This window comes from Aotus nancymaae, unplaced genomic scaffold (genome assembly GCF_030222135.1).
Source record: "Aotus nancymaae isolate 86718 unplaced genomic scaffold, 86718_ANA_hifiasm-v0.15.2.pri h1tg000014l, whole genome shotgun sequence".
NCBI classification, from domain to species: Eukaryota; Metazoa; Chordata; class Mammalia; order Primates; family Aotidae; genus Aotus; species Aotus nancymaae.
In genome coordinates, this window is record NW_026988425.1 from 64,891,611 (window position 1) to 64,917,128 (window position 25,518).

Sequence of the window (25,518 nt, forward strand, 5' to 3'; positions counted from 1 at the left end):
AAATATAATGAATAAAAAATGTAGTCCCTTAACTACTGTGTTAATCAGTAATTTGGTTCCAAGTTATTTCCATGTGCTTTTTTAGGCCATATTTGGGGTTCTTCCTAGTCTTCTAGTATCATTTCACAGTCTTTCCTCTCTTCCCCTCTCTCTCTCCTCCTTTCCTTCATCCTCTTTGGCTTCTGGGACACTCTAGCTGCCAAGGGGCAACTACCATACCCCTACCTGACAGCGACCCTTGTCCCTTTCCCTCAGGGACCCACTTTCAGATGATAAGCACATTGCTGTTAAAGGATGGGGAAGGCTTAAGCTCAAGTTCCTAAGTGTGGTGGAAACCACAGAATAAGTTAGTATATCTTTTGGCCTATGTAGTAGTGAGTAACTGAAAACATTTTAAATGCAGACAAATATGGGTATGTTACAGAACAGAATGCAAAAAGCCAGGACAGGTTAAAGTCTGAAATTCTACCTGTGGTCCACTGCTTAGGATTTCTTCTTCAGATTTTTCTCTCCCATTAGAAATAGAAAAATCTGAGAAGATCTGACCCAACAGGGTGCCGGCTGTGGTGGCTTACACCTGGAATCTCAGCACTTTGGGAGGCTGAGATGGGCCGATCAATTGAGGTCAGGAGTTTGAGACCAGCCTGGCCAACATGGTAAAACCCTGTCTCTACTGAAAATACAAAAAAGTTAGCCAGGTGTGGTGGTGCATGCCTGTAGTCCCAGCTACTGGAGAGGCAGAGGGGGAAAATCACTTGAACCCTGGAGGCAGAGTTTGCAGAGAGCTGATATTGTGCCATTGCACTCCAGCCTGGGTGACGACAGAGTGAGACCTCATCTCAAACAAAATAAAACAAAAACCTGACATAACAGGGTGCTTCCTCTGGGTTCCAGGAGGAAGAAATGCTGGAATTGATTTCCCAAGGGCTGGTGGAATCAGTCTTTCAGTCTTATTATTTTATTGCTCCCTTGAACAAAGATTATTATTATTTTTTTTCCTGGAGACTGTTTTGGCTGAAAGAAATAGAGGGAATTTGGGGACATTCTTTTCCCTGGATTATGAACATCCACCAGGCAGCAGCCTTACCAAGTAAGAGCAGAGCAACTCTTCTCTTATTATTTAACAAATAAAAGCAAGAAGAAAGGAAATCTATGACATTTGAGACTAGGATTAAGAAGAAAAATCTGGCATGTATTTAAAGATACCACTTCTTTTACAGATGATTTCACATCGAATGTGTCGAATCCCTTGAAGGAGAATTGAAGTGGGTTAAATAAAATAATGGCTGAGCCACGATGATTTTGGTTTGACTTTAACCTTTCCACATCTGTTGCATGTGCATGCCCTCTTAAGCCCCAAGAACACTTTAGCCCAGCAACTGCATTTGGAGAAGAGAGGTTGGGTACCATGTATGGAACATGCTTGTGAAATGCACCCACTATAGGAGAGCAAAGAGCTAAGAAGCTGACATCACAAAACCTGGCTTTGAAAGCCAGCTATATCACTTCCCAGCTTCCCTAAGCCTCAGTTTCTCAGCTATAAAACAGAGATAATAATACTTTATTCATGAAACACTTCTAGCTCTTCTTCTGGGCACATGGTTGGATTGCATTTTCCTAACCCTTTATAGGCAGGCATGGCACATGACTTTCTTTGGATAATAAAATGCGAACACATGAGCACAAGTGACATGTGTCATTTCTTTGTGGAATCTTTAAGAAATAGCCTACAATTCTGGCCAGATGTGGTGGCTCCTGCCTGTAATTCCAGCACTTTGGGAGGCCAAGGCAGGTGGATTACTTGAGCCAGCCTGGGCAACACAGCAAGACCCCATCTCAAAAAAGAAATTAAGACCAAAAAAAGAAAAAAAGAAATAGTCCATAATTTGGTGTTATTTTCTGTCTCTCTGTCATAGCAGCCTGAAACATTTCAGATAACAATTATTTTGTCAGTCTAGGGCCTAAAGGTAAGATGACCTGGATCTATATACTGGATATGTAATACAAGTAAGGCATACGTTCTTGTTTGTTTTTTTTCTTTTTTTTAAAGTCGGGAGATATAGGAGTTGTTACTGGAGCATAACCTCATCCATCCAGACTAATATATTTCTTCATGGAATTGGAGGAAGATTAAAGAATATACTTAATAGGTAATGTGCATGGCATATGGCAAGTACCAGGTAAATGTTGTTCTTTCCCCTCTTACCAAATTTCTCTGCTCCATGATTTTCCCAGCCCACACTTACCAGCCCTGAGCTTTGCTACCCTTCAGAAAGTTGTTTTCAATTTGAGAAGGATGAGAATGAACTTTATTTTAAGACCTTTAAAAGTATTCCCTAATACCCTTTAAGAAAATGGGAGAACCCCTGAATGGAGCAGAGTTGGGAATTCCCATGATGGGAAGAGAACCTTCTCTATGAAATTTACAAAAGATAGAGGAGCTAAGGGTCTTCTCAAGGGAATGAGCCAGAAAGTAAAACCCATGACCTCTGAAAATTTCCAACCATAGATAATGCTTCACAGTGCAGCATCATGTTGCTATCACTTAACTGGAATCAGGATACAGGCATCTCATGGGGACACATTTCTGACCCTCTTCTAGCAGATTATCTGTCTGGAGGGAGCTGCAGTCCTTGATCTGCTTAGTACCAGCTTTCCTGACACTCCAGCAGGAATGGTGAAGAGGTCAGAGCTTGAGCTTGAGCTTCTTCCTTGCTGGCTCCTTAAGACGCCCCTCCCTTCCTCCACCAGTTCCAGGCTTCAAGGGTAGCTTCAAGGGTCAGAGAAGGGAAGTCAGCAGGGCCACTGTTGCTGCTTTGGCCAAATCACTTAATCATTTAAAAACCTAATCAATTAGACCAACAACAAAATACCTTTTTAGAGTGTTTACGTCTACTATGGAGATAAATGCTCCTACCTAAAATTACTCTAGAAAGCCATATCTTTGAATTTCACTCAAAGGGTAAATCATAATTCATTTAGAAGGTCAATTTTGAAAATTTTCAGAATAAGGGAAGGAAAGAGGAATGGAAAACAGATGAGATGGAGCTGAATAAGGCCTCCCCTTTCGAAGTCAGTTCCAGAAATGAGAGGCAAGCAGGACAGCTCCCCGGGAAGAGGAGACATGAGGAAAGATGGCAAGGTAACAAGGAGAGCATTCATTCATGAGATTTGTACTTAGCTTTTGTGGAAGGATGGGCACTGTGCTGGGCATGGAGGGACAATGGCAAGAAGGTAGTGGTGGCCCTGGACTTCTCAACAGGGGCAATGGCATTGCTATTTGGGGTTCATGCCAGACTGTTGTGTGCATTGCAGAATTTTAACATCCCTGCCCACCCCCAGCCACTAGATGCCAAAAATGCCCCTTAGTCATTGTGATAACCAGAAAGCACCCTCCCTATTTCCAAATACCTCTGTAAGCACTGGACTGCCCCCAGGTGACAACTACTGAGCGTGATAGTTGCTGTACGTAACATAGTACACAGCTCTCAGAGGAGCAAAAAGAACCCCAGCAATGGTAGGAGGAGCCAAAGAGAAGCCTGCCCCGAGACCCTCTTCTCCCTGATGGCGTGTGCTGTCTACATCTTTCCCTGACCTGTGGGCTCCGAGTCCAAAGAAGACAGGGCCAGCTCTGAGCTGCTGTGGAGCTCTCAAAAGTCACTGGATTTAATGGAACGGTTTAGGGAGTGAATAGAATTATTTGAAGATATAAGAAGAAACTGTACGGGGTAGGCATTGGTTAGAAAGAACTCCCAGACATTCGTTGATAGTAAACAAGTTGGCATTGCACATGTTAACAGACGTAGAGCTGGCCCACAGCCCCACGGAAAGGGTGTACCTGGCCAAAGGCACGTCATTGCAGGATTCATGTTATCTGACCACCTCGGGAATCTGGCACAGACTTTTGCTTACTCTAAGCCCTCTTCCTCATTTTTAGGTTGCATGTGATTATTTGGGAGAAAAGGAAGGATGATGAGAAAAAGGGAAACTAACATGTATTGAGCACCTAGCATGGCCAACCAAAGTACTAAGTATGTCCAAGTATGTTATTCATATATCACAGAGACACTGAGTGATGTATGAGAAGGAGCAGAAACTTGGGAGTCAGGCAGTCCCGGGTCTGAATTCTAGAACTGTGGCAAGTTGCTCAACCTCTAAACCACAGTTTCCTTCTATGGAAAATGGGGATAAAAAATACTAATAACCCAGCTTGACTGGTTATTATAAGATTTCATAAAATAAGAAATTTAAAGCATGTGGTACCAGAAAAAGGACACTTAATAAATGGCAATTATACTAGTATTTGGTTTCCCTAAAAACACTGGTAAGAAGATAGTCTAAAGGTTCTACAGAGAAAGGAAGAAGGCCTGAGACAAGATTAGGGGTGAGGATATAAAAAAATAATAAAGAAAATCAATCATTTTATTTCAAGTTTCTTATTTAGTTACTCCAGACCCCTTCACCTGGGCATTTTGAGGGAGAATTCCAGAAGTCGCTGTGACCCTGAATATTGGCCCCAGAGAGCCCAGCTCCACTCTGTACTGGTCAAAACCACTGGGATGGTGGTGGTGGAGGAGTGTTCTGGGTCAAACCTTATGGACATAGACAAATTAGAGAGTGTGCAAAAGCACTGTGACCTACTGGTGAGGAGACATAAAACTATAACTTACTGAGATGGCTGGCGTTGCCTAGTATGTTAATAAGGAAGTGTGTTGGAGACCGGGTTCTTGCTGGCTTATGTTTAAATGCTTCAAAGAGCTGACACTTAAAAGAACTTGATTTGTTTCATTTGATACCAGTGGGTAGACACAGGGCCAGTGAATGTAGGTAATAGGGAAGCATATTAATGTCCCTTATTATAACCGTGCCTGGAAAGTTCTGGAAGTCAGAAAATGGGTCTCACTTTCATGTCCACGCATCAGCACAGAGCCTCCCCAGTGTGGAGTTCCAAGGAGCACTAGCTGCTATTGTCGCTGTGACATGTCATCTGATTACTGTCTAGTATTAGAAAAGGCAGTGGAATCTGAGAAACGGATTATTTCTTCCTTGGCCCATTTGGCCAATACCTTTGTTAAAACCAAACCAAAACAAAAACCATGTCAGCTAGTGCTGAAACTCAGGACAGCTCATCTTTTAAAGTCAAGCAATAGGTTCTTTTTCCCTACTTTCAAAACCTCACTATACAAACACCAAAACGAAACAAAACCAAAGCAAAAACAACTGTTCCTATAAGGTTACAAGGCTGTTTATGTAGTAAACTCAATAGCTACCCCTGGGATAATCTGAAAGTAAAATTTTAAGCTAGCTAAACATTGAGCCTGCTATGAAAGGTCATTCTAACTTCCTTTGACCTTCTTATAACTGTGGTCCTCAGCATTTTGGTTTGTGGCAAGAAAGCATCACTTCTCTTCTCCCATTTAGAGGGTCTAACGGCCTTGTTTCCTCTTATGGTTTTTAATGGGGAATAAAGCCTGTACTTCATATCAGTTCCAAGCCCAAATTTTTCCCACCTGATTTTTTAAATGCATGTTGTGATACATCTAGCAGATAAAGCTGATAAACTTGTAAAGTCTGCTTGGCCAGAAAATACAGAAACATCATCAGCTCTCTAGCTTGAGCTCATCAAAATGAAAATTCCCCAAATGTAGCCTCTGCACAAAAGCAGCTGTCCTAATTGCCTTCCTGTGACCAAAGAAATGTAGATTAAAAATTACATATATACAACTGCCCTTATTTCTATTCACATTTTCATTTATTCACTAATTCATTCCAAAAATGTCTATTGAGTCCCAACTTGAGACTGTCAACAACAGTCTCAAGTATTCAGCAACAATAATATTTGCTGAATATTTCCTATGTGACAAGAATGTGCTAAAGACATCACATGCATTAACTCATGTGACCATCACAGCACTCTATAAGGTAGGTGCTATGATTCTCCCCATCAATGAAGAAACTAAGACACAAATAAATTAAGCAAATTGTCCAAGGTCACTTAGATAATAAAGGTAAGAATTAGAAGTTTTGGGGGAGATAGTTGTTAGATGAAGGAAGAAATTAAACAATGATGATCAGTACTTCCAGGAGTTTTCTAGGCTTTGATCAAACATGCAAACCTACTATAGGTAACAATTGAAAAATGGAAATATTCTTTGCGACTAGAAGGCTAGATTCTTCAAAACACCCTTCTGTAATTTATTAGTGAGCCCTAGCTTTGGTCTACTTCAATGGATTCCAGACTTCTCAGTTCAAGGACCTCTTGTAAGTTAAAAAAAAAAAAAGCCCATTTTGCACATTACTAATAAGTTAGAAAAATACAAAATAAAAGCTATTTTGAATTCAATAACATTTTTAAATTTATATTTAATCAATGAATGAGTTAATTACTATAAATAACCATAACATAACATATACTATAACATAAATAGAGGTACATATACTCCTAAACCATTATTTAGTCAGTCCAAAAACATTAAGCACTTGACATCTACGTACAGACTCTTTGCAATAACTCTACATTCTCCTGAAGATCCATGGAGCTATATGACTTCAGTTTAATCCTTCACTCTCTCTGAGCTGTAGTTTCCTCATCTCTAAAGTAGGGATAATAAGAGCTGTTACTGCTTCAAAGGATCTGAGAGAATTAATGTGAGACCAGGAAGAATTTGGAAAGACTCTTGTCCTACAGAGTACAAACATGGTTTAAAACACAGTTCCTGACAAATATGGTTCTGATGTAGTTAAGGAGAGCAGACAGACATGAAAGAATTAGTAATCAGAGCAACCATTAAACTGAACTGTGCCTTCTAGAATCCAGTTCTAGAATGTGATCTGATCATGTAAAAGGCAAGCAGAGTATGAAAGGGGTCTGCTATCACCTTACACGCATAGGGGAAATTCAACTCCTTTAAAAGTTGTCAGGGATTTGCATGTGCGCGTGCGTGTGTGTGTGTGTGTGTGTGTATGTGTGGAGGGCTACTATCTATGAGACACTTGAAGTTACAGGGATCCACAGATAATTGTCTGGATTTAGATAAAACCCTTGCTTCTGCACTGGGACTAAAGTTGAAAAACAGACATGCACAAATCATGGTAATTAGAGGTGTGTGGTGTGGTTTCGTTTGATTTGAAGCAGCAACTCATTTTTGTTGAATGACTACCATGGCAAAGAGGTTATGCAGTTGTCCCCGTATTAATATTTAATAATATCTTAATCCAAATGTCAATTAAGGCACATTTATCATGTAAACTGAAACTCACTGTAACTTAACTGGCTCAACACCCTGCATAATGTCATAATCTTGTTGTTTCACAGCTTGCATTCATCACGTTTTCAGGTTGAAATTGACTCCAGGGGATGGACTCTTGGGAGAAGTTTCTTGAAGAGGTTTTCCTCAGTGATACTGGCTTGTAGGGAGCAGAATTTACTCCAGCCTCTCCCTTTGGGTTGTTGCATGAACAAATAAGCCATTTCATCACCGCCAGGACTCCCAGTCTACAGTGGTAATGAATATACAACCTGTTAACTTACATGCCTCTCTTCCCCCCACTTCTATGAAAGCTCCTGGTCCCATGAGTAGGGGAGTTCAGATTAATAATTAAAAGGGCTAACCGAGCCAGGCGTGGTGGCTCACGCCTGTAATCCCAGCACTTTGGGAGGCCGAGGCGGGTGGATCACGAGGTCAAGAGATCGAGACCATTCTGGTCAACATGGTAAAACCCCGTCTCTACTAAAAATACAAAAAATTAGCTGGGCATGGTGGCGCGTGCCTGTGATCCCAGCTACTCAGGAGGCTGAGGCAGGAGAATTGCCTGAACCCAGGAGGCAGAGGTTGCGGTGAGCCGAGATCGCGCCATTGCACTCCAGCCTGGGTAACAAGAGAAAAACCCCGTCTCAAAAAAAAAAAAAAAAAAAAAAAAAGGGGGGGCTAACCGTTTATTGAATATTTTTAATTACATGAATTATCATTTAATTCCTACCCAAAGAGGGGATGCTATTTTATACCTGTCATACAGATGAAGAAACTGCACAGGTGAACTCCCCATGCTCATGCTGCCAGCAAACAAGGTGGCTGGGATTTCTTCTCAAGCTGCTGCCCCTAGGACGTGGTTGTAACTGCTCCCGTATACTGTCTTGCGTGTTTGCCCCTAGCTTTCTAGGCTTCTATTTCACCATGGTTGACATATTTTTCATATTTGCGAAGAGAACAGGGCCCCAATAAACTAAGCGGCAACTGGGTGAGAAGGAACAAAGCCTTTGGTTGTGGTTTTATATGTGGCATTTGGTGACATGCTGGCAGGGAAAGAATGAGAGGAATGTAGACAGGCGTAAGATGCTCATCCTTAAGGAAATTCCCAGAGCACGGAACTTACAATCAGAAGTATCTTTAGAGATCAACTTTATTTTACAGATGAGAAAACAAAGGCTCAGACATTTGCCCACTATAAAAGAGCTGGTGTGGCTGACCTGGGTCTCAGCCACCCCACCCCACCCTCTCCCTGGTACAAAAAGGAAATACAGTTAAATATTTCCTTATATCCCTGTCTCCCAGCCATCCTACTCCCTGTCCAAAGGCAAATTCTATCAGTAAGTCTATTGTATCTTTCTGGAGATATTCTATACATATAAAAAATTGTACTTTTTTAAAATTACAAAAGTGGTAGCATTCTATAGAATTAAAGCACCTTGGCCTTTTTACTTAACTATACAGGTTGGAGATCGCTCCCTTATCAGAACTTATAAAGCTGCCTCATTTTTTTTCAAGTTAAAAAGCTTTATTGAGGTATAATTTATATGATATACAATTTATGTGTTTTAAAATATGCAGTGTGATGAGTTTTAGAAAATTTATACAGTTGTGCAACCATCAACCAAATCCAATTTTGGAATAATTTCATCACTCCAATAAGTTCCATTATGCCCATTAGCAGCCGATCTCATTCCCACCCCTGGCCTTAGGAAACCACTAATCTACTTTCTGTCTCTATAGTTTTGTGCTTTTAGAATTTTTTTATAAACAAAAACATTTAACATTTATCGTGTGTCTGGTTCCTTGGCTTCTTTCTCTTAGCATGATGATTTTGAGATTCATCCACTGTTGCGTGTATCAGTAGTTCCTGTTTATTGTTGAGTAGTATTCCATTGCATAGACAAACCAGCTTTTGCTTATCCACTCACCAATTTATCAGCCTTTGGATTGTCTCCATTGAGGGTATTAAGAATAATGCTGTAGTGAACATTGTGTTCAAGTCTTCACGGGAACATATGATTTCAGTTTTTGAGGGTAGTTACCCAGGAGTAAAATTGCTGAGTTGAATGGTAAGCATATATTTAACTATTTAAGAAACTACCAAACTGTTTTCCAAAGAGGCAGTATCCTTTTACATTCCTACTAGCAACATATAGGAATTTCAGTTTCTCTGCATCCTTACCCACACTTAATATTTTCCATCTTTTTGGTTTTAGACATTTTACTGGGTGTATAGTGGTATCTCAACAGGGTTTTAGTTTGCATTTTCATAATCTAACAATATTGTGTATCTTTGATGTGCTGATCTCCCACTTCTATGTCTTTTTTGTTTAAGTTTTCAAAATTTGTGTCCATTTTTAAATTGGGTTGTTTGCCTCATTACTGAATTTTAAGAGTTTTAAAATATACATAAAACAAGTCCTTTATTAGATATTCTTAAAACAAGTCCTTTTTCAGATATATTTTCCTTTATCAGATATATTTTCCCCTAGTTTATTGCTTGTCTTTTTATTTTTATAACAGTATCTTTTTCCTGAAGAGCAAAAGTCTTCACTTTTTATAAAGTTCAATTTATGTTTTCATGTATTTCATGTTTTGTGTCATAACTAGGAAATCTTTGCCTAAGCCAAAGTTATGAAGATTTTCTCTTGTGTTTGCCTATAGAAATGTTATAGTTCTAACTCTTACATTCAGGTCTATGATCTACTCCAAGTCAATATATGTGTATAGTGTGAGATAAGGGCCAAACTTCATTCTTTTCTTTTGTTATAGATACGGAATCGTTTCAGTACCATTTGTTAAAAAGGCTATTTTCCCCTCATTGGCATCTTTGTCAAATCAATTGAACATACACCCAGAGTCCATTTCTGGTATTATGTTCCTTCATTCATTAGGTCTGCATAATATTCCATTGTACAGATGCCCTGTACTAATTTAACCAGTCTGTTACTGATGGATGAGTGTGCTATTTCTAATTATTTTCTGTCCAAATAATGTGTGGCAGATACACTGCATTGTAGGTATGTCTTTTTGCATCTTATTTATGCAGGATAAATTCAAGAGGAGTCAATGTTACATTCTGATAGACATTCAAAAATTGCTCTTTATAGATGTTCTGCTAATTCACAGTTACACCAGAAATATCTGAGAGCTCTCTCCAGAACCCCAGAGACAAGTGTGTCAACAAATGTTTCATCTTCGCCGATCAAGTAAATAAAAATTGGTATCTCATAGTTTTAATTTGCATCTTCTTATCGTGAATTAAAATATCTTTGTATTTTGTGCATGTTTAAAAGTCAACTACATTTCATTTTATGTGAAGTATGTGTTTCATGTCATTTGCTCATTTTTCTGTTTATACTAAGCTCTTTGTGATACATGTTGCAAATGCTTCCTCTGGTTTTTTGTTTGTCTTTTGACTTTGTTTATTGAGTTTTGGCCCTGAAAAAGCTTTTTATTGTAATGCAATAAAATGCATGATAAATGTTAAGTCTTCTGCGTAAAACCAGAAAGGCCCTTCCTACTCTGAGATTCAAAAAAACACATCTCTACAGTTTTTATGTTTTCTTTGTTTTATTAAAGATTTTTTAAAGCAAAATTTTAGGTTCACAGTATATTTTTATTTTTAACATTTTAAGTCTTTGATCTCTCTGGAATTTATTTTAATGTAAGAAATCAAGTAAGAATATGTTTATTTTTTTCCCAAATAGCTACCCAGTTGCCCCAACCTCATTAATTACATAATTCAACTTTCTCATCTGATATGCATGTTATTTTTATCATATACTAAATTCCCATATGCATTTTAGTTCACTGATCTGCCATCCACTCATGTGTCAGCACGCATACTCAATCCTCCGTTCTCTGACTCCAAGTAGCATTCTTTCCTGTGTTACTCACATTCTCACCATATCTCACAGTAAGTGGATGAAGTGCTTTATGAATTGCTTGCAGTAACACTTAAATCTTCCCTCATTTTCTCCCTGTCCCCACTAGCTAACAATATTCAAATTCTTTTTAACATCACTAAGAAAAATATAATTAGGACAGTAAGTCTGTTTGGAAGTTTAAGAGACTGAACATCAGACACTACATTCTTGAGTCAAACAATTTGGGGCTAACCCATTGGCTCATAATCTTTTATAAGAGCCAATGAATTTGGGTAGGCAGTGTGTGTATGTATACACAAGCGTAAGGTACATGTCCCATGTACATAGCCATAGCACTTCAGCAAACCACTACCCCTCCTAAAATATCCGTATTGATTGAAGAGCAAATACATTCGGCATTGTATGTCCTAATCCTTCTGAAATGGGATTTTCTCACCGTTAAACGTCCTTCCCAACTGCATGTATTAAAAATGTGATGCTGAAATTCTGCTCCAAGGAACTCAAGGGGGAAGAGAGCCAATGTCAGTCATTCTAAATAGTGGGATGTGTCTGAGCATATGGAGGATGTAAATACACATGGAATGGGATTGCCTTCTGCAAAATGATGCAGTTTTGAGCAGTACTTTGTTGCCCTCAAAACTGGGCTCTCTCTTCCTTCAGAAACAACCCCATTGAGATCTGGGGTCCAAGCTGCCACCAGAAGTATTCTCTGCCTCTGGATACTTCTCCCTGGCCAGACACAGATGATTGTGCCATGAAATCACTGGGTGCCAGGAGGGCTGCAGACCATGTTGGAGGAGCCTCTCGCTTGCCTGCTGCTTCACTGAATGTTTCGTGAGTGTCAAGAGACGGTGCTGGGAATAGTCCCTCCTTGCCCAGATCTCTGAAAAGCCAGGTAGGAGGCGAGATTCTGGATATGCCTGCCAGCAACCTTTCAGAACTTTTCACATGTTCCTCACCCTAAGAATTCAAATTCTAGCACTTCAGGAACCCCGCCTTTATAGATTAAGCATAGAGCTCTTTGGCACCCTAAAAATGTTCAATATATACATTTTTTTAGGATAATGCTAGAAGACCCTTCTTTGTGCTTAAAAGAAAAAAAACTGAAAAAATTCTCTGGGGGTAGGGGTGAGGGGAGGAAATTCCACCGTGCTGTGGGAAAGAAAAACGCCTAAACTAGAAAAGCAGCAAGAAACAAGTGGTGAGCACGATGGAGGTGGGTGTTCCATCAAATAGTGCTGAAAACCTGAAATTCCTCATTTCCCTGCACTTTCCATGGAAGGTGGCCAGAGGGCCTCAGTCACGGGAGAGATGCCATGGGCTCCATCCACGCAGAGGCCCCATTTTGTCCAGGCTTCAGCGAACCAGAGGCGATTCCGGTCCTCTCCCTCGCTCTCTTCCGGTCCTGCTTCCTTCCCCCACCCCTCCAACAATAGTCCCCTCTTGATTTCTGTTCCAAGAGAGAACGGTGAGTCCCCAGTGCAAAGGAAACTCTAAGGATTCTTTCCACAGAGCTTTCTCACTGGGAAGAGGGAGGCGTGTGGACTGGCGTCTCCTCCTTGGCTGTGATGCTGGAGAACAGGGTCCTCCCTTTCTCCCTGAGGAAGACACAGGGCAAACCGCAGGATTTCTCGTCCCTATTCTCAAGCATTCAAAGGAAGAAGCCGGCAGAGTACCTTTTCTTCCTGGAAGAACTCTGCGGTGCCCTCATGTGTACACTGTTGTTTTAAATGTTTTTTTCATGCTACTGAAAAAAGGAAAACTATTTTTTAGGATGATCTCCCTGAAATACTCATCACTACCCTCCTTGGGGTCTTCCTTACCCTGAGCCAGTAGCTTGAATAATAGGCAGAGCCTTGGTCCCCTCTTCAGATTTGTTAGATCTGAGGAAAGGCTTACAAATCTGCCCCAGATGATTCTGATAATTGGTGCTCAGAAAGCACCTGAAAAATAATATCTCCGACCTTTCCTTTCTGAGAGTGCTAGGATCCCATGACACAGGGTTAACTTCATGGGGGAGATCACAGAAATCATGCCTACTGTTGCTCAGAGCTGAATAGACTGGAGACTTGTCCAGTAATGCCAATATTTAATAGAAAGGTATGTTTTCTTGAACAAGGTCAAAATTAACAAATGGCTTTGTAACTCCTTGAATAGGGACCTACATTCCAAGATCAACCTGTGTGCAACAGTTCAAAACCATAATGCAGTGCTGCTCAAACTTGAATGTGCAACTGCTCACTTAGAGAGATCTTGTTAAAATGCTGGTTCTGATTCAGTAGATCTGTGGTGGAGCTGGGATTGATTCTGCAATTCTAACAAGCTTCTAGGTGGTGCCATGCTGTTGGTCCTTGCACCCCGTTTGAAGGCTACTGCCTTAAAGGATACATTTTTTTTTTTAATTATTAGCTACAGCTGACACTTCTTTCTTACAAAGAAACCTGAAAACAAGCAACATTAATTTACTGCCTTTGGCAAATCACCGACTTTCTCTAGTTTATCTGTTAAATAAGCCTTTCTTTGGCTCTGAGATGAGGAGACTAAGGCTCCTACTTGAGAATGGGTGCAATGAAGTATATAAAGTTCTAAGGAGGCCTCAAACCTAGTAATGACTCCTCCATAAATGGTGCTGGTGGTGGCAGTGCTGCTGCTGGTAAGTCACTCTCCCATTTAGTATCAGTGGCCATCACAGAATGAGGTCAGAGTGTGGGCATAATCTATCAAAGGAATATAGGAGAATTGTTCAGAATTGTCTTTGTGTGCCCTGGTACTTGACACTAAAGAGAAGTTTTATCGATATGAATAGAGGGAGCCTTTTCAGTTTCTACTACAATTAACAGACACCTAGAACCCCAGTGTTGTTAAATGTAAAAAGCATCATCCAAAATCCCAACTTTCCAACTTTTGTTATTAGGCATTTAGATTTACCACTTTAAATTTGCCAAATAAGTATAAAACTGCCTCAATCCATTGCTTTTGGCTTTCTTCAATTGCCTTTAATAAAATAAAGGAAAGGGTATCGTGCTCCACAAGGGTATCACATTTCTCTCCCTGACTTTACCCTATGGTGTTTTGTAAACTCAGCCCAAGTAGCATTCCTTTAAGTTGGATTCACAGCCTTTGCCTATAACAAACCAGAGAGCTGAACATTTCCTACAGGCTGGATCCTGGCTCACAGTTCTTTTAGTCAAGGAAAAACAAATAACCGTTCTCTCTGTCGCCAAAAACAATTTGCAAACCCATCATCTGCCCAGAAAATAAATGGAAAAGAAAATGCAACAACAGTCTTTTCTGTGTATCTATCTGATAAATGTTAATTTCCCATGAACAAATGGGTGGGGGTGCTTGCCAAGATGACATTTTACCACACATGTAGCAGCCCCATGCACTCAACAGCAGAACCAAGCCCATATAATTCCAGTCAATTCAGGTGAGGGATAAATACATCAAGCTGGCAGGTTGGTATTGTCTAGACTCCAAAAACGTTTGACTAACTTGTTTTGTTCTTTTTTTTTTCAGTAATTAACGGCTTCATTTGGCATTGTATAAAGATAGCATCTTTCACTCTACAGCCCACTGATTCATTAACTCATCTATTTAACAAATATTTATTGTGCCTCTAGGACAGGCTCTGTGCTGTTGTAGGCCCTGGGCAGACAGCAGTGGACAAAACCAAGTCTTGTCCTCGTAGTGCTCACTTTCTTGTGAACGTATGTATTACATATAACGCTGGATGAAGACATGTTCTGATTCTTTTATGTAAATACCATTACTTTATGTAAATGTATTTGGTTTTTGAATAGTCAAAAAGAACAGCCATCAGCATTATTTGTTGTCTCTATGTTCCTGTCAGAGGCAGATCTGTATCCACTGCTGCTCTATTTCGTTATCCACATAAACATATAAGAAAAAAAAATATGAATGATTTAGGTAGAAACTAAATCAGGAAAATGAGAACAACTTTTTCTACAAGGTTTATATTTTCCTTATAATTAAAGCAGGCAATATGACCTGTGAGTGCTGATTTTTCAAACACCATTATCAATCTTTTTGCCTTTTTACATCACCATTAAATTAGGGACATGGATCTAACTTCTAAAATAGGTTCATCACAGCACACGTAAAAAATAAGAAACAAACCTTATGAAATGGAATCTACTAATATTTTTAAAGGGAATAGAAAAAGTTTAGTATCTGTTTTTCTTGATTAATAAATACATGCTCATTCTAAGATGCAAATAATATAGAAATGCATAAATCAAAAAGTGCTATTTGGCCGGGCGCAGTGGCTCACGCCTGTAATCCTAGCATTTTGGGAGGCTGAGGTGGCTGGATCACTTGGGGTCAGGAGTTTGAGACCAGCCTGACCAACATGGTAAATCCCCATCTCTACTAAAAATTCCAAAAATTAGCCAGGCATGGTGGTGGGCACCTGTAATCCCAGCTACTCAGGAGGCTGAGACAGGAGAATCGCTTGAACCTGGGAGGTGGAGGTTGCAGTGAGCCGAGATTGTGCTACTGCACTCCAGCCTGGGTGACAGAGTCAGACTCTATCTCAAAAAAAGTGCTATTTATATTAATTTATAATGTTTACAGATCTAAGTAATTGATCTTGTGATTTACATATGGTTCTAGAGCATTGATCATTATCATCAGATTGCTCAGCCGGCTAGGACTTTCTTTATTCTATAATACTAATAGCTTCTAAAATAACAATGGATATACTCAGAAATATTTTCTAGGGAGAACTTCCAGTGCTGAATAGGAATTCCATTTAAAAGCATGGCTCTAACAATGAACATTTACAGTTAATGTTAATGCCACCCTGAAGAAGATGGAGCAAGACAGCAACAATCTGTTTTAGAGAATCACGGCATGTCAGCAAGAGTCTCACAGATCATCCCGTGCAATGGCAGGGCAGGAGGAGAGTGTAAACAAGCCCCCAAGTGAACTGTAATACACACACACACACACACACACACACACACACCACCTCGAAAATTACTTTATTTAGCCCATTTTGTCATTTCACAGATGAGAAAACTGAGATCGAAGTAAAGAAACCTGTCAAGTCATGCATATAGGAAATGCAGAGATTGGATCAGAACACGACCCCCAGTCTGGTCTTTTTCTACTCCACCAAGCCACATGAGAAGGCACCTTTGGCATGTAAGTGCAGAACAACTCAGCTTCGATTTGTCCCTAAGGTTAAGTGTCCAAACAAGTCTCTGTTGTATCACAAGCTCTCTGTCTAACAAAAGGACCTGAATGGTTTCAGATATTGGTGTATTAGTGGTAGATTTTTTATTGTTTTTGCTGTTGTATGTTTTGCTTTTGGAAAGTGGACAGAAATTTAACTAAGACCTAAGTAAAAATATCATTATTACTTAACAAACTAATGGTCATATAGGTTTTGAAGTTTAGAGTGAAAGAAAAATAGCAGTTGGATCAATCAGGCACCACATACACAGACACACACACACACACACACACACACACACACACACATTCACCCATGGTGATACACTGTTTTGTTTCTCTGTGTGAAGTTAAGAGGCTTATTGTTAGAATGTTTGAGGTGAGAGAAACCCAAGTGTGCTCAACCCTAGGCAGGAAGAGAATGTGTCACTTTAAGTCCTTTTCTCTTTAGCTGAGTCATGGTACAACTACCACGGTCTCCAAAAAAAGTGTCTCCAGACCTCCACGACCAGGGAAAAGGTCACCAATGACACAGAGCTCGAGTGCTTGGGGAAGTGGGTGAAAGGGAGAATAAAATATCTACAGTATAACTGAAGTCTCTTCGCACGTTCATCCAAGTTGAAAACGTTTATCCCAAGACAAACTTTCCCCTGCATTGAGCTGTCTTGAATACAGCTGCATTCAATGAAGCAAAATCTGCCATTTCTGCCATTAGCAAAGATAAGTATCAATACATTAAAATCTACCCTCTTTTATTTTATAAGTGTTTAGAGTTCAGAATATCTTCATTCAATGTGTGCCCAACGCTAAAGCTATGAGGAATAATATCTGCTCTGATAGATCCTTGGTATAGTACTAAGCAAGAATAATGTCACAAATTACAGGAGACTCATTCTATTCTCTATATTAACAAAATACAGCACTCTTAAGTGTTAATATATGGCTCTTAAAAATACATATAACTGACATTGGTTGACTCCTACTACTTACCAAACATTATGTTAAGTGTTTTATGTCAATAGTTGTATTTAATCCTCACAATTCCATTATGTTGATGCCATTTTACATTTGGGGACACCGAGACTTAGAGCAGTTAAGTACCTGGCCTGACGCCCATCATCAGTAAGCAAGGAAGCTGAAATTCAAACCCAAATTAGTATGACAACAGCCTGTGCTCTACTCACTCTAATTTGACTCACATCTCAGCACACAGATCTACAGGACACACATCCTAACATGATTTAAAATGTATTTAAGAAATTATAATTTAGTTATGTGTATAGTTTGGCAGAAATTAATGAGTAAAATGTTGTATGTCTCAAATTCTGGATCACTTCAAACTGGAATTCCCCCAATGATATCACACCGTGACCCCCAAAGAATCACACACTGGAAGTTTCCACAAATGCCAACTGACTCTTTGGAGTTGAGTGAGTAAAGATAGATTGAGTGGTAGTGACTTAGACTAAACCAGTCGATGACTTTTGTTCTTCAGGTAGCTAAAGTTCTTATTCCTCCGGATCCAAGAAATAATTTCACGGCAATGACTTAACAACTTAAATGGAAATATTGAATACAATTTTTTCTTTTAAAGAAAACTGCATATCCTCAGCTTCTTAATCTCAAGCCATAGTGAAGACTCATGCTAGCAGTGGGGCTGTTTTCTGAGCCACTGGCCTACCCACCTTGTGCCTTCCTTGTCTTTAATTTAATTGCCTTTCTTGTCTTTAACAAATGACTCTGCTGTCATTTGTTTCCTATTGTGTTGCATCTGATGCTTTTACTCAATAAACAAAATTAGAATGTGTTCTGTGATGTTGTTTTAATTGGACACAAAATTAAACACATTATCAAGAGAAATGAAACTGAAAGGAGCAAGTGAAGATCGCAGACCTGCGTTTTCTTCTGGGGCCACAACTGCTGATAAATGATGCAATAATCCCCTGAACAATCTATCCCGGCTACCTTTTGATCTGAAGATCTATAAAAATTGAGTAGTTAGGGGAGGAGGTAGGGTAGCTGGAAACCATTTTCAATTGTTACTAGAATAATTTTGCATCCGCAAGCTGGCAAACTCTAATCACGTCTCTTTACATTGCTCTTTTTATGGTGCTCCTAAGGAAAGTCTATTGAAAAAAGGAGAAGAACAAAGAGGTCTGACTAATGGAACAAAAGCTACATCACAGTCTAGTTCTATCATGTTTTCTCATCCTTAGTAAGATGATGGTTCAATTTTGAATAAAGATTAATTACTTGAATGTGGTTAAAGCATAGTCTGGCCAAATTAATTTAAAAAATGAGAGTCTAGCTATTTTTATCTTACTCTTCACATCCCAGGTGATTTCAGTCAGTAAATTTCATAGGAGTGAATATTTTTTAAAAGTGTGCATGGCCATTGGCTTTCACCCATTCGGCATCTCTCTGAATTGAAGTATTAATATTGGGAAACATACTGAGTCTCTCGGAGTGACCTTGCTGACCTATTTTTGACAACATGATTTCGGCTCCCCCATGGCTTGTGATGATGGGTTCCTGGTAACATTTTCCTTTATGAAAAATTTAACTGAAGCCATTTAGACTTTTAAAAACTAGTTGTCTATGTAAGCCTGACTAGCTTGCTGTGCTCTATTTGGTGCTTGGAAAACCAGGCACTGGATGAATGTTTTTCAATTGTGTTATAACTTAGTTTTCCCCTCCTACTGACAAACAATCAATCTTAATCTTCCAATTCTAACTGCATATTGTTTTCCAAAACTAAAGCTATATGCCCCAAAACCTTTGCCTTCTTTCATGTGGCAGATGACATTGCACAGGAAACCTGAACACATAAGCTCCCCACATGCAGAATTATTTCCAAGTGACATTCCCTTCTTTCTTTCCCTCCTACTTCAGTGATGCAGAATAACCATCATATAACAATTAACAATCCTGCTTTAGGGGGATGCAGAATGGAAAGGAAAGAACAGGAGAAGGGGATCTCAATCCAGGCAACATGTTAACAAAAACCCCAGAGAAAAACCACAGTCCTTAACAGACAGCCTGATAAGGTTCCCAGGACACAGTACTGAGGAAGAGCAAATTCTACAGTGGGACATATCTCATACTCCAGTAGCTCCTGGTTCACCCAGCCACATGATCTATGCCAAAATTCAGATTTAACACAGTGTCCTCTTTAGTCCCAATATAATTCTATTTCTAGTTTTACCAGCCTTAGCTCTGCGAAGCATCAGTATTCTCTTACAAAAAAAAAAAAAGTATTAGCTTAAATTCTGGGCCATCTATCACTCACACCCTTTGGTTAAGGCTATACTCAGTAAGGTATTTTCTGTTGAAGATGCCCACAGCAGTATCCACCCCAGGAACCTTGAAATGGAAGCAGAAATGATTGCATGGGTAACTTACCAGCTCCTGAGGTCTGAATGGCTGCAGCAGCCCCACTCCTTTACCTGATCCCTGCTCTCTCTGTCTCTCTCCCTCTCTCTCTCCCTCTTTCACTTGTGTACAGATTGCAGGGAACTTAAAGAACTAGCAGGGACAGTGTTTCGAATGACTTAAGAAAGAGAACAGGAACAATACTTCGTTCTCTTTTTCTCAGATGAGTACCTTCGGGAAGAAGGAAGGAAGGGAGGGGAGAGGGAGGAAGTCAACAACCCTTTGCTTTCCTGAAAAAAAATAAGGAAACAGAAGATAGACATCTCATTTTCTCTTAAACAAAATGTTGGAAGGGGCAAAAAAGAAAAAAAAAAATCTTTGAAAAAAGGAATTCCTCAAATATGCTCTCTGCCCTGGGAGCTTTAAAGAGATGAAAACGCCTTAGTGACCTGTCCTGTCCAAACAAATGGTGTTCCAGAAAGGCAGGCTCTCCCGTGCTTGCAGCCTCTGGTATCTGGTTTGCAGAACTGACACAGCCGAAAGGGAACAAATCATGTCATGTCGACTCAGAGCAAGGGAGAGCTTGGCCTGTTGTGCTAACCAAGGTAAACCTGCAGCCTGTAAGACAGTGTCGGGGCTGGTCAGCCAGGACTCTTGGCTTTTCCTAGGCCCTTTGAAACACCAGCGTTGCTGCAATTCCTCGGCTGACTCTGGATCCTCAGAGTTTTTCCAGAATTGAATAGCAGACTTATGCTCTGGTCACTGAGCTTTATGCAGTGGACCCAATCCAGCTTCCATCACTGATGGATGAAAAAGGGAAAAGAAGCACCTAACCACAACTGCTGCAGGACATGGTTATCTCAGATCTGTTGTTTATATTATCCTATCCTCTACATTCCTAAGGCTTCTTGGATTTAATCACCTCTGGAAAACTGGAAGGAGATTTCTAATTTCAAAATACTGCCAAGCAGCAAAGGGCTTAGATAAATCAGCCACAATTTTTGAAAAAATATGGAGAAGGCAGGAGCAGAAAAAATGGAGGAAGTACCCTTTATCAAGGTAGAAGACTTGGGACTTCAGCAGGCAGGCTTGAGCTCTGCTTAGACTTAGTTGCACCTAAGTATAAACTCAGTTTTAACTTCTCAGATTTGTGTTATGTCTTTTGCACCCCTCATTCATCTGGTTAGGATCATTTTCACTGTGAAAAGGAACTAGCAGTTATGTAGACCTTTGTGGCAGAAAAAGAAAAACTAGCTTTACACTACAACTTCCTCATTTCACCCAATTGTGAAAAAAGTGAGGTGAACAGATACACCTGATTGCAAAGAGTCACGAAAGTGAGTTCAGGGAAAGATCGATTGTGAATCAGTGACCCTGTAAGATTTTGATTAGGTCCTTATTGGCCTATAGGATTATGTTTTTATTCTGACAGGTTTTTTTCCTATCTATCTATCTACCTATCATCTATCTATCTAATCTATCTACATATCTATCTCTCTTTCTATCTAGTTATCTGAATATGTGTGCATGTATCAGAGAGAGACATGAAGATTTTGATAAGATTTTGATACTCAGCAGGTGTGCCCAAGTCAGGGCAGAGTCCCACTCTTCACATCCTCCACAGCACCAACACTGGCACAGCCCACAGCACTGGAGTTCTGGCCTGAGTGACCCAGACTCACCAACAGTAGGGAACACGGATGACCAGAGACAGTCTCTACGGTTTGCCCAGAGCCACATACCAACACGTTTCTGTCTCCTGATCCCGGCTAGGGGCTCTTTGCCCTCTGCTGGCCTTCCTCTGCATCCTGGCTTTGTAGAAATGGGAAGGGAAATGAAAATGAAAATCTGAGAAAGCCAGGGAAGGGGCATGAGGGAAAGGAGCGGGAAGGCCTAGGAATGGAGTCTTTCAAAGGGTGAGCAGCACTGGTGCAAACCTTTGAGTAAGGGAGGTGAATCAAGCAGGCAGCTGAAATTCACAATAAAAAAGCAGATATCCGTGGGAGTGAGGTGGGGTAAGGAGGAGCAATAGGGAGGGGGCGAGGTGTCAGGGGCATCAGCAGCAGAGGAAAGGAGGGATCCTAGGAACAAGATGCTCAGGCTACCAACTCCTCGCAGGCACAAAACCACCTCTGATCACTTGAAGAATCTATCGCAGCAACACACAGTCCTTCCCATATTTTTATTCTTCTTTGCAGCCCCAGGGCAAGGCCAGGGCTGAGCCCCAGGAGTCCAGGCAGAATCCAAAGGATTTCCCTTTTAAGTCTGCAGAATGTGGGGACTGTCACGTTGAGGCCGTGTTGTTTTCTCCAGGCCAGCTGACCCGCCCAGACAGCCTGGATTGGGACATGTGCCATTTCAGGCTGCATGGCTTTGACTGAATGGGACAGCATCCAGTCGGGATCTGACATCTTCCCTGCAGCCAGCCAGGGGACTTTCAAGGCTGCTTTATGCCAAGCTGCTCCATGCTTACATGGCCTTGCAACCCTGCCCGTGAGATTCACAGAAAAGGCTTTTCCCTCTTCCCCTATGCTGCCAATCACCTGAACAGTTGCCCTCTAAAACTTGTGAAACCACCCACTGGGTGTCAGGAGCAGAAATTCCTAACCCTCCCATTAGGCTTGGCAGGAGAGATTTCTAATCAGGCCACTGGAGCTCTAGTTCTGTCCTGGCCTATCTGCATCCTGACTGAAAGTGAATGATCCAACTGAGACATATGAGCGGGAAGGGCACGTGGCTCTGGCTCTCACCCCTCAGGAAAGCCCCATGTGGCACAGCGTATTATAAAGAGCACTTGAGTAGAGAGAGGGGCTGCCCACCCCTGGGAATAGATAGCAGGACAAGTAGAGAAACCAAGGTGAGGGCAATGCTGTGACTCTAGCCCTCAGAACCAGCACCACAGAAATAGGAGCTCTGCTCAAAATGGCATCCTGCCTCTGAAGTTCCCTAATTTGTATGGTGCCAGCTTCCAATGACACAGAACTCTGGGATCAACTGTTGACTCCTGGACCAACTTGATTTCAGGTCATGGAGGTAGCAGGGTAGGAGAGAATGGAGAAAGGACTGGAATAGAACATATTCTTCAGAAAAATGCACAAAAAACTAAGTATACAGGTCAGGGAACTTCACAAAAGGAACAGGTCTGAGTAGCCAGGACCCAGATTAAGAAACAGGACATAGGTCCCCAAATCTCTGTCACCACCTCCACTCACGTGCCCTGACTTCCAGCACCTGACATGGATGCACATTACCTGGTTTTGAATTTACATGAAAATGGCATTGGCTTGCACTTCATTTGTAGGATATTCATGGAATTTGTCCCCGTTGTTGATGTAGCTGTGGCTCATTCACTCTCACTGCTGGATAGGGTTTCAGCCTGTCAATATACCACCATTTATACGTCTCTTCTTCTTAAGACAGACATTGGATTGTTTCTAGTTTGGAGCCATTACAAATGGGCTGCCAAGAATATTCCTGTCCTTGCCAGATGTCTTTTTAGAAGCCTGATGCAGGACTTATCTCTCTCCAGGAAGACTGGCCACTCCAGTGATTCACAGTCTTTCTGTTTGGTATCCTCTGGCACCCACTTCCTCTCACAGAGGATGCATAGCATAGATTTAAAAAAAGGAATCAAATGACTTTGATTTGAGGACATGGCCATGCCTTTGGAGACACTGGCAGAGTTGCTGAGGCACTTGGGCACTGGTTAGGAGCCCCTGTTCTCACTTCCTGCAGCAGCCTGGAGATGCTAGTTCCTGCTGCTCTGAGTCACGTTCCAGCAGCTCCCCGTCTCCCCTGCAGATTCTATGGAAAATGTGTCTCTCCTCTCTGCTCTGGGCTTCTCACGAACATGCTAAGTTTTGCTACGTGAAAGTGCAGGAGGGATGGCGCAGTCTCCAGCCTGAAACTGTTTTGAAACTTCCTTTGTTTCTTTGATTTACTGTCTTCAACTTGCCAAACCCCAAAAGCCTCCAAGTCCCAACTCTCAAAAACGTGAGAATGTTCATTTCTTTTTTCCTTTTAAGTTTTTTTTTAGAATGAAAAGATGATATGAAGGATTCATTTAGACAAGTTATTGAAGAAAGTCTATTTTATGCATCCAGTTTTTTCATATGACAAGTATAGATAAAAACACATCTATTTTGTACAGTATTTGGAGTCAATAAGAACAGGTTAACTTCGTTCACATACTTATCATGTGCCAGACACTTCTAAACACTTCATACGTCAAACTAACTTAGTCATCACAACAGTCCTCTGAAGTAGGTGCTATTATCGTCTGCCATCCCCCCTGTCCTTTTTATAGATGAAGAAACTGAGTATTGGAGACATCATACTACTTCCTTGGTACCACACAAATAGTAAGATTTCAAACCCAGGGAATTCTGACTTGGAGCCCTAATTTTTAGCCACAAAGCTAACATACCCTGCTCTCCAAACTAACGCTGCATGCCACATAGTAAAAACCAATGACTGCTCCCTAAAATCAGAGAACCACATGTATTACAATATAAAAGGCACAAAGGTTCATAGGGCAACCCTTTAATAAACACGTCTTATGGACCAGGAAGCCCCATGCTAGGTGTGGTTAATGTGCTTCTGGATTTTATTGCCTTGTAGAGGAGAAATATGTTAAAGAAATCAAACAAACCATACCTGAATACCTAAACAGTTACCATGGTGGTCAGTGCTCTGAAGATGAAGTCTGGGAGTTACAGGACCATGCAGCAGGGGACCAAATCTGGGCAGGAAGGTCAGGAGGCTCTTCCTGAAAATGGCACGTCAGCTGAGACCTCAAGAATGAGCATGAATCAGGAAAGATGGTGAGGGGCAGCTCATGCAAGGGTCTGAGTTCAGATTGTGACCTTGATCCTGAGAAGGGTGGGAAATCGTTAAGGATTTTACGTGGGGGATGGAATGGTCAGGTTTGCTTTTCAGAAAGACTATTTTGGTCGCTGTGCAAAGAATGAAGGGGAGCAAGAATGGAAGCAGATGAGCAGCTGTAAAGTTAATCCTGCCAGTGAGTCCTATCAAGAGACATAGGTGGACGTGTGGTAATCGCCCAAGGGGTTCACCTTGCACATTGCCTAGACAGAGCTCATTTATCAAGACAGGGGAATTGCAGTGGAGAAAGAGTAATTTACGCAGAGCCAGCTGTGCAGGAGACTGGAGATTTATTATTACTCAAATCAGTCTCCCCAAGCATTTGGGGATTGGAGTTTTTAAAGATAATTTGGTGGGTAGGGGTTTGGGAAGTGGGGAGTGCTGGTTGGTCAGGTTGGAGATGGAATAATTGTGGGTGGAAGTAAGGTTTTCTGGCTGTCTTCTGCTCCTGGGTGGGATGGCAGAACTGATTGAGCCAGACTACCAGTCTGGGTGGTGTTAGCTGATCCATCCAGTGCAGGGTCTGCAAAATATCTCAAGCACTGATCTTAGGTTTTACAGTAGTGATGTTACCCCTAGGAGCAATTTGGGGAGGTTCAGACTCTTGGAGCCAGAGGCTGCATGATCCCCAAACTGTAATTTCTAATCTTGTAGCTAATTTGTTAGTCCTGAAAGGCAGACTGGTCCCCAGGCAAGAAGCGGGTCTTTTCTGGAAAGGGCTATTATCAATTTTGTTTCAGAGAGTAAAACCATGAACTGAATTCCTTCCCAAAGTTAGTTCTGCCTATGCTCAGGAATGAACAAGGACAGCTTAAAAGTTAGAAGCAAGACAGAGTCGATTAAGTCTGATCTCTTTCATTGTCATAATTTCCTTAGTTGTAAGTTTTGCAAAGGCAGTTTCAATATTAGTGCCTGGAGAGGTC

The 25,518-nt window shown here is 41.0% G+C and overlaps 1 protein-coding gene and 1 long non-coding RNA gene across 2 annotated transcripts in view; one reads left to right on the plus strand and one right to left on the minus strand.

Annotated features, from left to right (window-relative positions):
• Positions 1-19,908, minus strand: part of ZNF366 (zinc finger protein 366) — a 66,947-nt gene extending 47,039 nt beyond the window's left edge. The window contains exon 1 of the mRNA XM_012462183.2: positions 19,742-19,908. The gene's annotated coding sequence lies outside the window, so the exon portion shown is untranslated. The remainder of the gene's footprint in view (positions 1-19,741) is intronic.
• Positions 1-25,518, plus strand: part of LOC135274874 (uncharacterized) — a 128,566-nt gene that overhangs the window by 97,376 nt on the left and 5,672 nt on the right. Inside the window, exon 2 of the long non-coding RNA XR_010342599.1 lies at positions 16,175-16,309. This is a non-coding gene — a long non-coding RNA (uncharacterized LOC135274874). The remainder of the gene's footprint in view (positions 1-16,174; positions 16,310-25,518) is intronic.